Source organism: Dasypus novemcinctus, chromosome 12 (genome assembly GCF_030445035.2).
Source record: "Dasypus novemcinctus isolate mDasNov1 chromosome 12, mDasNov1.1.hap2, whole genome shotgun sequence".
Taxonomy (NCBI): domain Eukaryota; kingdom Metazoa; phylum Chordata; class Mammalia; order Cingulata; family Dasypodidae; genus Dasypus; species Dasypus novemcinctus.
In genome coordinates, this window is record NC_080684.1 from 100,254,096 (window position 1) to 100,266,098 (window position 12,003).

General features: G+C 43.2%; 1 protein-coding gene across 6 annotated transcripts in view; it reads left to right on the plus strand.

Annotated features, from left to right (window-relative positions):
* The first annotated feature begins 6,593 nt into the window (after nt 1-6,593).
* Nucleotides 6,594-12,003, plus strand: part of SGSM3 (small G protein signaling modulator 3) — a 51,907-nt gene continuing 46,497 nt past the window's right edge. For 4 of the 6 annotated variants that reach the window (XM_004447819.3, XM_012526614.4, XM_012526616.3 and 1 more), the window contains exon 1: nt 6,594-6,734. The gene's annotated coding sequence lies outside the window, so the exon portion shown is untranslated. The remainder of the gene's footprint in view (nt 6,735-12,003) is intronic. The other 2 variants (XM_058309172.2, XM_058309170.2) reach the window with 2 other exon arrangements.

Below are 12,003 nucleotides of genomic sequence, written 5' to 3' on the forward strand. Positions count from 1 at the left end.
CTAGTATTATGTCTTGGGCCTCTATTCCCTAGCCCTTTCTCATTCTAACTCTATTTCAACTTAGGTGAAAATAAAGGAGTCTTGCTTATTAGATTTGCAGATGACAAATTGAATATAATACAATACATTTAGTATAATAATGAAGATTTCATATGACTTAAACAGACTGAAATGATATGGCCAAACCAAAGAAGAAAAAACTGATAAGGTTAAATGTAAATAAATTAACCTTAAGGTCAATATGAAACAGAAGTGGTTGCCAGTGAAAAACGGTTTTAAGAAGTATTAAGGATAGTGTAATGCCCAGAAAAGCTACCAGAGTCTTACTCTTCCTCACTCATAGCATTATGTTCCATTTTGGATACTAGTCTTAGGTACACAGGAATAAACTGCAGCCATCCTCCAAAACCTGGTCATATGAGATGTGGTGAAGGAATGCCAGGACTCTATCCTATTCAGGAGAAAACTTATAAAGGCTTTCAGTATTGGTGCATGGAAAAGGATTATCTGTTGCCCCAAGAGATATAAGTGGAACCAGTACCTATTGTTAAAGGTACTGGGCTGAAATTGGAGCTGCTGTGAGTTAGTGCTGGAAGATTATCCAGTTGTCTTAATGTGAGGGAGGATAGACAAATCACCTCCAATTGTATCTAATCAAAAGTAGCTAAAAAGAAAGAGCTCAGCCTACTAGAAAAAGAAAATAGGAAGAGGCAAACCTTAAAACCAAATTTTAAATTCAGTTCAGTGCAGCAAGCAAGCATGGATGGCAGAGGGCCAGATAATATCTCAACTTTTTTTTTTTTTTTTTTAAGATTTATTTATTTCTCTCCCCTTCCCCCCATTGTCTGCTCTCTGTCCATTTGCTGTGTGTTCTTCTGCGTCCACTTATATTCTTGTCAGGCAGCACCAGGAATCTGTCTCTTTTTGTTGCATCATCTTGCTGCTTCAGCTCTCCATGTGTGCGGCATCATTCCTCAGCGGACTGCTTTTTTCACACGGGGCAGCTCTCTTTGTGTGGTGCACTCATTGCGTATGGGGCACCCCTATGCAGGGGGTATACCCCTGGTGGCACAGCATTCCTTGCGTGCAGCAGCACTGCCCATGGGCCAGCTCACCACGTGGGCTAGGAGGCCCTGGGTATCAAGCCCTGGACCTTCCATATGGTAGGCAGACGCTCTATCAGTTGAGCCACATCCCCTTCCCAGTATCTCAACTCTTAAAAGAAATAGTTGGGTTTCTTTTCCTCTGTTATTCCTTTCTTGTAAAATCTTGGTGGGATCTTTTAAACTGCCTAGACTATCTGGCACAAGGAATTAAGTTGTCAGTCTCATTAAGTTTATAAGCCACTCAAAAAGCAGTTACCATCAGTGTATCTAATTCAAGAATTTATATTACAGGTGTATCTGATACTATGGATTTTAGTTTAGAAATTTCCTCAGGAAAAAAGGAAATAAGATAACAATCTTGTTTTGACGGTTCTGTTGCTAGACTTATGTTCTCATGTGGGTAGTGATTTATCTTTTTTTTCTTCCTGGGTTATTTGAAGGGTAGGTATGTTGTGTCTCTTCCTCTTTCCCTTCTCTTTTGTTTTATATTTATATACTTGTGACTACTCTGAAGGCAGTTTTGTAATTTGGTCTTATTTTCCCATTTAATATCTCAACTAAAGGCATTTGGTTGGACTATAGGTTACCTGGAAAAGGCTAGCCAAGGTTATAAACTCCAGGATCTGAATCACTCATATGTCAGGGTCTGGGCAGACTTTGGGAAAACCAGGTTTCTGATAAGTTGCAGTCAGAGACACTTGGGCACTTAACTGTTCTGTTCCTTTGGCTGACACTGGATTTCTTATAAGTACCAGCAGGGTCTGGTGTTTGTAAACATGTCCTTCAATGGAAGCATAAATGTCAGATGCTTCCAGAATGGCTGGATGTGAGGGGTAGGTGAGAATGAAATTGCACACCATGAGGTCTGACATGAAGAAGTTAGGCAGAAAATGTCCTTTTCCTTTCTGAGACCAGGAGGCTTCACCAAACCTAAACTGTTTGAGTGGCCAGCAAAAATGCAGTCTGAGAATAGATACTGTTGCCTGCCGTGTAAAATATTTCCCCTTGAACTAGAACCAATCAAAGAATGGGGAATGAGTCAACATAAAAAAATAAATAGGAGAAAGAAAAAGACTAGAAGGCTATCCGTATTGGAGCAAGATGGCTGCCGACATCTGCAAGGGTTCAGGCTTCCTCTTCCTCTTAAGGCTCTGTGCTCCCAGCTGTGGGCTGGGACAAGTCTCCTCTCTCCTGGGGCTTCTCTCTCTCCAGGCTTAGTTGCTCTGCTTGTTCCACAAGGCCAGCTGTAAACCACCAGGCAAATGGCTTGTCTCTTTCCAAGTCCTCTGCTGTGTCTAATGAAGCCTTCTCTCTTTCCTCATGTATCTGCTTCTCTGTGTATTTACTTCCTAGGACTCCAGCATTAAAACTCCAGCTTTCTCTTTGGCCATGTTTTCTCTGTGTTTCAATGTCCTACTGACTTGGCCCAATCAAAGCCTTAGTCATTATTTAATCAAATAAAAGTGAAACCTCTGAATCCAATCCAATCTAATGCTCAGAGGAACAGACAGTTCACAAACAATCCAATATCTATTTTTGGGCTTCATAAGCAATATCAAATTGCTACAGCTATATATCAAAATAGTAAGGGGAAGAGGATTTCACTCAATTGATAGGTGTCTGCCTACCACATGGGAGGTCCAGGGTTAAAACCCAGGGTCTCCTGACCCATGTGGTGAGCGGCCCACACGCAGTGCTGATGTGCACAAGGAGTGCTGTGCCATGCAGGGGTGTCCCCTGCGTAATGGAGTCCCACGTGCAAGAAGTACACCCTGTAAGGAGAGCCACCCTGTGCAAAAAAAGTGCAGCCTGCCCAGGAGTGGCACCACAGACACAGATAGCTGATGCAGGAAGATGACTCAACAAAAAAGAGACGGATTCCCAGTGCCACTGAGAAGAATATAAGCAGACACAGAAGAACACACAGGAAATGGACACAGCAGACAACTGGTGGGGGGTGGGGGGAATAAATTAAGTGTGGTTTTGGACAATTCAAGGTCATTTTTATTATGTATTTTTTCAAGTTTTTAAATAACTAAGTTATTTCAGAATACTTTGATTTACAGAAAAATTGGAAAGAACATCTTTGCTTGCACATATACTATTTCACCTATTAGCATTTTATATTAGTATGGTACATTTGTCACAATTAACAAACTGATATTGATATATTAACCTAAGTCCGCACTTTATTCAAATTACCTTAGTTTTTACCTGATGTCCTTTTCCTGTTGCCAGGGTCCCATCTTGAAAAGAAATTACATTGAGTATTCATAGCATGCATTATTTTTAAAATACTGGAATTCATATATATATTGTAAGGTATGTTCTTTATCAGCGCCATGGTCTAATGGACACAAAATTTAGCTCATAAATTAAGCTAGTTCTGAATGTAACTGGAACTCAAAGCAGAATCTGGTTCCCTCACTCTGGATCCAGTGTGACTTTGTCCTTCCCTCAGTTAGTGTTGGGTACAGAGCAACTCTTGGGTAGAAGCCAAGTTTCTGACAAAATGCTTTAAATGGGGAGTATGAATGACAGCTTGCCATCATGGGAAGTTCAAACTCAAGAAGAAACTAAGCTGGAATTCTGACTAAAATCTCAATATTGAAGCACTACAGAGGACCATATGATTTGTGGGTAGTTGCATTTTATTGACCACATGGATAAAAGATCAAATGAGAAATATTAGGCCCTCAACATTTTCATGGAAAAAGGTCCTTTTGCCTTCGAGAAACCATGTGTGACTCTGGCATGTCTTACCAGGTTCTCTACAGTCTGGCAGTATCTTTAAGAGTGGGAGAGAGGTTACTTCCCTAACATCCCAGCCCAAGATGATGTGGAAGGAGGGTTTGAAGGGATCCTTCAGGGCTACTGCAGACCCTTGTCTTTAGTAGTGCAGGGGAGGTGTTACTAGGAAACACCAAGTCCCTTCAGGGTGTGATTGGAGGGGTGAGGAAGATGAGCCTGGAAGGCTGCCAGTCAATTTCCATCCACTAATGATCCTTTAAAGGTTGTGCCTTGAGGGCAGAGAAATCTATTAAAAGTTTGAAGGCACAGGGAAAGTGTCACACTTCTCCCATGTTTTTAAACTTTAATAGGACAGCTGTCTTAAAAAGGTATAATTAGGATAGTGTCAGTTGTAAGAGTACAAGCCAAACATTTCTGTAATGCAAACATTAAAAAGAGCTCAGGATTCATTCCACAGTACCTTAAATGACTGACTTGTTTCTTTCAAGAATAAATGAAATGACATATTTAGAATTTTCAATCAAAGTTTATTTTATGAAAGAAGTATTTTAAAAAAAAATTTTTTTCTGATCCAGGTTTCATGCATTCACAATTACTAGCACTCTTCTGTATACTAGGAATATTGTGGTGAGCAAGACAGTTGGTCTTTGCTGCCTTGCAGCTTATGATTCCAGTTTCAGGAAGCAGGCTACACAGAATGGTGACAGTGTGACTTGTTAACAGGTAGAAAAAAAACAACAGCTGGGCACATGTAAAGTTCTTTAAGCCACACTGAGAAATGTAACTGTAAGAAATCCACACTGCTTCCCTTGGCTTTTGGCTGGCAAAGCATCTGGTATCCATTCTTCTATAAATGGCCAGTCTACCATTCCTTAAAACAGAAGTCCTTGCTTTCTGTCTCCTGTGGCCTTTATACCTGCCCAGTATTGATCTCTGACAGATGTGCCAGGGAAGGGCTGGGAGCTTTACTTGGCAGTAGCATTGACGAGCCCTTAGTTCTCTATTAAAAATTTTAGGCAAAAATTAAATGCTAATGGCTTATTGCAAAAACATAAGGGGCCTACTGATGCCGAAATTAGCATGACTCAGCCTTTGGATTTTGACATCTCCACTTCCAAATGTCTCAAGGAATTGTATCTTTCCCATGACGATAAATTTAAGAAATTATAGGCCCTTCAAGTTGTAAGATGAAAGAGAAGTGATGTCACCACATTAAAATATCTGAAATTCATTGCCCAAAGGAAGTTTTTGAGAAGAAAGTAGAATTGAAGAGGCAGTACAGTGGCTGGGAAGAAAATGAACTTGGCCACAGAAGATGGGTTCAGATCTCTGCTCTGACACTTGCTAACTCACATTGCTTTGGCCAGGTCCTCTGTGAAATGGGAATGATAAATTTCACCCTCTCAGCACAGGAGTGCCGTGAATAAGGTATGAAGGTGCTTTGTAAACTGCACATAATATGGTACAGTTTACAAAGCAGATTGAGTATGCCTTACTGTAGTTTATACGGTTGTCCTGGAACACCCCCCATCCCCGGCCTTCACTCACCCCTGGCCACCATCTTCTCTGAACACCATCAGAAACCCATGTTTTAGGGAAACGGACTTTGGCCCAGTGGTTAGGGCGTCCGTCTACCACATGGGAGGTCCCCAGTTCAAGCCCCGGGCCTCCTTGACCGTGTGGAGCTGGCTGATGCGCGCAAGGAGTGCCCTGCCACACAGGGGTGTCCCCCGCGTAGGGAAGCCCCATGCGCAAGGAGTGCACCCCGTAATGAGAGCTACCCAGCACGAAGGAGGGAGCAGCAGCCTGCCGAGGAATGGCGCCGCCCACACTTCCTGTGCCGCTGATGACAACAGAAGGGGACAAAGAAACAAGACCCAGAAAAAAAAAAAAGACACAGAAAACAACGGGGGGGAGGGGAATTAAATAAATAAAAATAAATCTTTTAAAAAAAAGAAACCCATGTTTTGCTTAATAAGCAGCTCTAAAACTAAATTTACATCTATTCAGAGTGGGGTGAGGTTTCTAGGAGAAAGTTGCTATGATGATGTAACTTGGTGACCTTTCTAAACCATGGCAAGAGCAACTTCAAGCTAGAGCCTGAGATCAGTTAGGACCTGGGTAGAAACTGGCTGCTTTCCTGGACCGATCGTTAGTATTGTGTATAAACTTTTTCACAAACAGCATCTAGTTCTCACAACAATCATAAGTTAGTATGGTTAAGTGCCGCATGCAGGCCCTCGGGCTATACCCACTGTGTAATGCGTGGCTCAGGCGAGTGTCGATTTCTTAGCATGGCCTCAACCAATTTGTTGCCATTTCTGACTCCTTCCAAGGCTTGTGAATTGTATGCTGAAGATAAAAGGCCCAAATTGGTCTAGGACTGGTTCTGTATGCCTGTAAAGAATGCATTTAAATATTTATATAATGGGGATCAAATGAGGACCGCTCCATTTCATCCTTACGAACGGTTCGCCTGACCCCTCGGCCATTCTGTCGCCCATGTTGCCCAGAGCTCCTCCGTGCGCCATAGGCGGCAGGCCAAGGGGGATGGCTAGGCTAAAAATGAGCTTCCAGGGTCGCCTGTGCTCCGCTCTCGCCAGGGCAGCAGAGCCCAGGCTCAGAGAGGAAGCGCCTCGCCGCACCTGGGGACGCGCACACCCCTGCGGCGGGCCTGGTCAGGCGACGCTGACGACTACAGCCCCCAGCATGCCTCGCGGTCGCCCCTGCCCGGCTGCGCTTGCGCAATGGCCCCACTGAGCGCTGACTGGGTCCGAGCAGCGGAGCGGCGAGCTGGACTTGGGATCCGGACGGAGGTGGCCGGGGACTCACGGCGGCGACGGGTAGCTGGGCATCTCCGCTCGGGCGCAGCGACAGGTCGGTGAAGACTCCCTGGGGTCTGCGGGGCCCCAGCGCCCACACGGTCTCTCCTCCAGGGAGACAGTGGTGCCGGCTGTGGACTGACTGGCCGACGGACTGCCGGGCCGAAGGGGCCGCGGAGGGGAGGAGCAGCCTCCGACTGGATGCAGCGGCCCGGGCGGACCTGCCTCGTGCCGCCGACAGCGGGCGGCCAGGCGCGGGCTCTTGCGGCGCCCCGGAGGCGAGGCCGGCGGGACGCTTCCCTAGGCCGGGGTCCGCGGGGCGGGGGCGGCTGGCTGCACCTGCCTGCCCCGCCCCGCGGCGTGCGGGGGGCTGGCCTGAGCAGGGCCGGCCGGTGCCTCCCCGCTGGGGCGAGCGCCGTCCTCCGTGGGCCCCAGTGCCCCTGGGGCGCGAGCTGGGCGCCTTCCCCCGCCGGCAGCTGGAAACTGCGCCGAAGGCCGAGGACTTGCAGCGGGGCGAGGGAGGTACGGCGACCTCAGGCGCGTTTACAAGAGCAAAATCTCAAGTTTAACTTGTGGCTTTACATTTAGTAGTCACTTCCAGATTCAGAACACGGTCTCAGATTCAGGCTGAGACTTGGAATAGTGTTGGAGCCAAAACTGTAACCAGGGTTGTCTACCTGACATACCTACCCCGTCTCGGAGTGAAACACTGATTTGTTTTGAGTTTTATATTGAACTATAATGTGTTTGTACATCAACGTTATTGGAGAAATTGAGGCCTGTTTTAGTCAGCATCGCCCAGTGTCGTTAGGATTGGTTGTTTTGTTTTGTTTTTTGTTATTCTCATATTAAATTCATGATACAGGTTGCTTTTTATGTGAAAAATATAATGTCTTAAAGTTACTTTTCAGTGATTGGATAACTTGAATTTTTATATGAAAAGCATATGTGCTCTAAAAAATTATTGTAACATATATAGAACCTACAATTTCCCATTTTAATCACTTTCAGGTATACAATTCAGCAGTGTTAATTTTTTTTTTTAAGATTTATTTCTCCCCCTCCCCCAGTTGTCTGCTCTCTGTGTCCATTCGCTTTGTGTTCTTCTGTGACCACTTCTGTCCTTATCAGCAGCACCTTGAATTTGTGTTTCTTTTTGTTGCGTCATCTTGTTGTGTCAGCTCTTCCTGTGTGTCGCGACATTCTTGGGCAGGCTGCACTTTCTTTCGCTCTGGGTGGCTCTCCTTACGGGGTGCACTCCTTATGCGTGGGGCTACCCTACGCGGGGGACGCCCCTGCATGGCAGGGCACTCTGCACGCATCAGCACTGGGCATGGGCCAGCTCCACACGGGTCAAGGAGGCCCCGGGGGTTTGAACTCTGGACCTCCCATGTGGTAGGCGGACGCTCTATCATTGGGCCAAGTCCGCTTCCCAGCAGTGTTTATGTTCAAAATGTGCTACTGTCACCACCATCCATTACCAAAACTTTTCCATCACCTTAAACAGAAACTCTGTTGTACCCATTAAGCATTAACTCCCCATTCCCCAACCCCACTCCTGTTCCCATGTAATCTTTTTGTCTATGAATTTGCATTTTCTAATTATTTCACATAAATGAGTTCATATAATATTTGTCCTTTTGTGTCTGACTTACTTCACTCAACCTGATGTCTTCAAGGTTCATCCATGTTGTAGCATGTATCAGTACTTCATTCCTCTTTCTGGCTAATATTCCATTGTAAATATAATGCATTTTGTTTATCCATTCTTCTGTTGATGGACACTTGGGTTGCATACACCTTCTGACTATTGTGTATAATGCTTAGATAAACATTGGTGTCCAGATATCTGTCCAAGTCCCTGCTTTCAATTCTTTGGGGTATATACCTAGAAGTGGGATTGCCAGGTCATATGGTAATTCCATGTTCTACTTTCTGAGGAACTGCCAAACTGGCTGGACCATTTTATATTCCTACCAATAAGACACAAGGGTTCCTATGTCTCCATATCCTTACCTATACCTATTTTCCATTGCATTTTTTAAAAACAGCCATTTTAGTGGGTGTGAAGAGTTATCTCATGGTTTTGATTTGTATTTTCCTAATGGTTAATGATGTTGAGAATCTTTTCATGGTTTATTGACTCTTTGTTTATCATCTTTGGAAAAATGTTTATTCATGTCCTTAACTCATTTTTAATAGTTATTTGCCTTTTTGTTGTTGAGTTGATACATGCTTTTTATATGGAGGAAAAGAAGTTTCTTTTCAGTGTCCAGATAACTATTTTTTTAGTATTTAGATGTGTCTTGGAATACTCTTTACCGTCCTTTCTTATTCTTTCTGGGTAAATTCGAGTTTCTAGTCAAAAACAGAATTTTCAACTTTGACTTGTTTACTTGTAGCTTTTGTGATTAAATTTGTAGGCACTTATATTTCGTACTTTTTTCTTTTTTCCTTTATCTTTCAATTCTTTCCAAACTCTTAACATTGGAATTTTATCTTGTTTTACATATTTATTTTTGTTTTCCAGGATTAATTTGTAATCGATAAAAGTTGTTATCTTTCTTCTCTGTAGTTCTTAAATGAAGTACCTTTGTCATCACTAAGTATGGCATCAGCCGGGCTTCATTCTTGATCCTTGTACCCCTTTTTGAGCACAGAGTTGTATGATCTGGGGGAGAGGGATGAGAGACAGGATGTGGTTCTGTTGATCAGATATGGGTAACAGGTGACTATTACTCATGACTAGAATATTAACTTTAAAAGGCTGTGAACAAAAATTGTTGAGTTAAATATCAAAGAGCATACTAACCTTGTAATTTGGGGAACTTGTCATAGTGATAGAAGAGTCAGTGAACTGGGGCTAGTAACTCACAGAAAGGAACCTGACAGTAGGATGAAAGATTGAGAAAGGAGCTCAGGAGATAATTGTTTTTTATTAAACGGTCATCTTTCTGTGCCTGAAGTGGATGCTAAGAACACCTTGCTGGTTTAAAATGTGAAAAACATTCTGTGTGTTTGTGTTTTCAGTTTTCTCTTCTTAGCTCTCAATGAGGGTTTTGGCAGGAGCCCAAAATCTTTTACATTTGATGACTTAACATCAGTTTCATCTGCTTATTCTCTAGAATGACTGTTACTCAGCTGGTGACAGTAATTTTCCACAGCAGCCTTTCATAGTTTTTGCAGTCTGTCACAAGGAAATGGGAATAGCACAAAGGGTGGTACACACAGAAGAAATAAAGATCCTGTTTCCATTGCCATCACATATTAAACATAGACTTAGGCAGGGAGGTGTTACCAGGCTTCTATATGCCGTAATACTCATTGATATTTATTGAGGGTCTGTTCTTTGCTAAGTGCTATAATTGTCGCAATAATGCAGTGAGGTCTGCCTGTTATCTTTCCCATTTTACATATGTGCAAATTGAGGCACAGAGGTTAAGTGATTTGCCTGTGGACATAGTAACAGGGCCAGAATTCCAATTTCAGATTATCTGATTCTACAATCTCTGCTTTTTTTTACTGTGCTGTACTGCCTTACGGACAAACACGTTCAAGACCTTTTCATTCTTAAAACAATGTAAAACTTTCCTATGACATTTATCTCTTCATGGGAGGCAAATGTGGCTCAGCTGGTGGAGCTTGTGTCTGCCATATGGGAGGTCCAGGGTTCGAACCCGTGGCCTCCTGACCCGTGTGGTGAGCTGGCCCATGTGCAGTGCTGCAGCATGGTGGGGAGTGCACTGTGCCACACAGGGGTGTCCCCTGCATAGGGACCCCACATTGAGCCACCCTGCGAGAAGGAGCGCAGCGCGTCCAGGAGTGGCGCTGCACACACGGAGGCTGACGCAGGGGGATGGAGGGCAAAGGGAGACACAGATTCCGGGTGCCACGGAGCATGGGAGAGGACACAGGAGCATGCAGCAGAGGGACACAAGAGCAGACAGGGAAGGGGGGGAATAGATAGAATGATTTTTTAAAAAATTACCATCATTTTCTCCTTTTCCTTTCTAGACTTATAACTTATCCTGAAAAAGCAGACTTTATACCCTCCTCTTCTATTTGCTCCTCAGTTCTCTGCAGTCTGGCTTCTACCCTCAACTTTCTTAAAACTGCTCTCATGAGCACCACTCAACTATTTACTGAATACCTACTGTGTGTACTATCCGCTAGACTTACAAAGATGGATAAGACATGGGTTCTTGCCCGGAGGAGCCTAGGGACTAATGAGGGATAAATGGACGTTCATACATGTCACTATGATATGCCAACTGCTGACTGCAATCTTTAGTCTTGGGAATTGGAGGAGGAACATATCATTGAGAAAGTGACAGTGGACTACAAAGAGAAGCCATAAATGGTTCCAGATAGTGCTGTCAAGGGCTGAATGCTTAGATGTGCACTTTGAGGGAGAAACTGTCTCTCTCCAGTTGACATGGTTGAAAGATGCCGTGTAGGCTTTAGAGTCTGCAAGAGTAGTAGCGTATAACTGAAATAATGAGGCTGATTTTTGATATGGCTTATGAACTGATTTTGAGGACAGCATCATTATTTGAATATTGTATGTATAATCATCTTTTCTTGAAAATTTAGGCTCATTGCTTTATGGTTACAATTTATAGATGAGGACAGATACAGTTACCTTTTAACCATATCTTCTAACACTAGACTTCTCTTCCAGGTGTATGCATATTTTTGCTTTTTTTAAGTGTTTGTGATATAGGTCTTGGGTATGTGTTTTTCTCTTTGCCAGTGATGTGAGCTGTTTTGTGACATGGACTTCTTTGGAATCATTTAATAGCTTTATAAATAAGAGTAGTATCAGAAATGAGATGGAAAGCCCCAATCCTATGATCAAAAGCCTTGTTCTTGAAAACAGCCCATTTCCAATTAGGGCAAAGAGAAGAATTTTTTTCTTGAACAAAACTATATGACTATTCCTGGCCTTATCTAGATAAGTCATTAACTTACTAGCTAACATTCTAAGGAGGACAGATCATTTCCTTCTTCTTGTGTTTGAGTTTCTTTTGTAAATATCCTTAATTGTGTGACTTGAAAATAGGTTAAAGTCCAAATACCATGTTTTTAAAACTTTTGAAGGCTGTCAAGTATAGCAGATAAAAGCACCAACAACAGAGTTCAAATTCTGATCCTACCACTTTAAACACCGACATTACACATGCTATGTAATTTTTCAATGCCTTGCTTTCCTCATGTAAAATTGGGATAATTACTACTACTGCTTCTAAGTGCTAATAATTTTTGGATATTACTATATCAACCACAGTTCTAAGAATTGTGCCTTTATTAACTCATTTGATCTT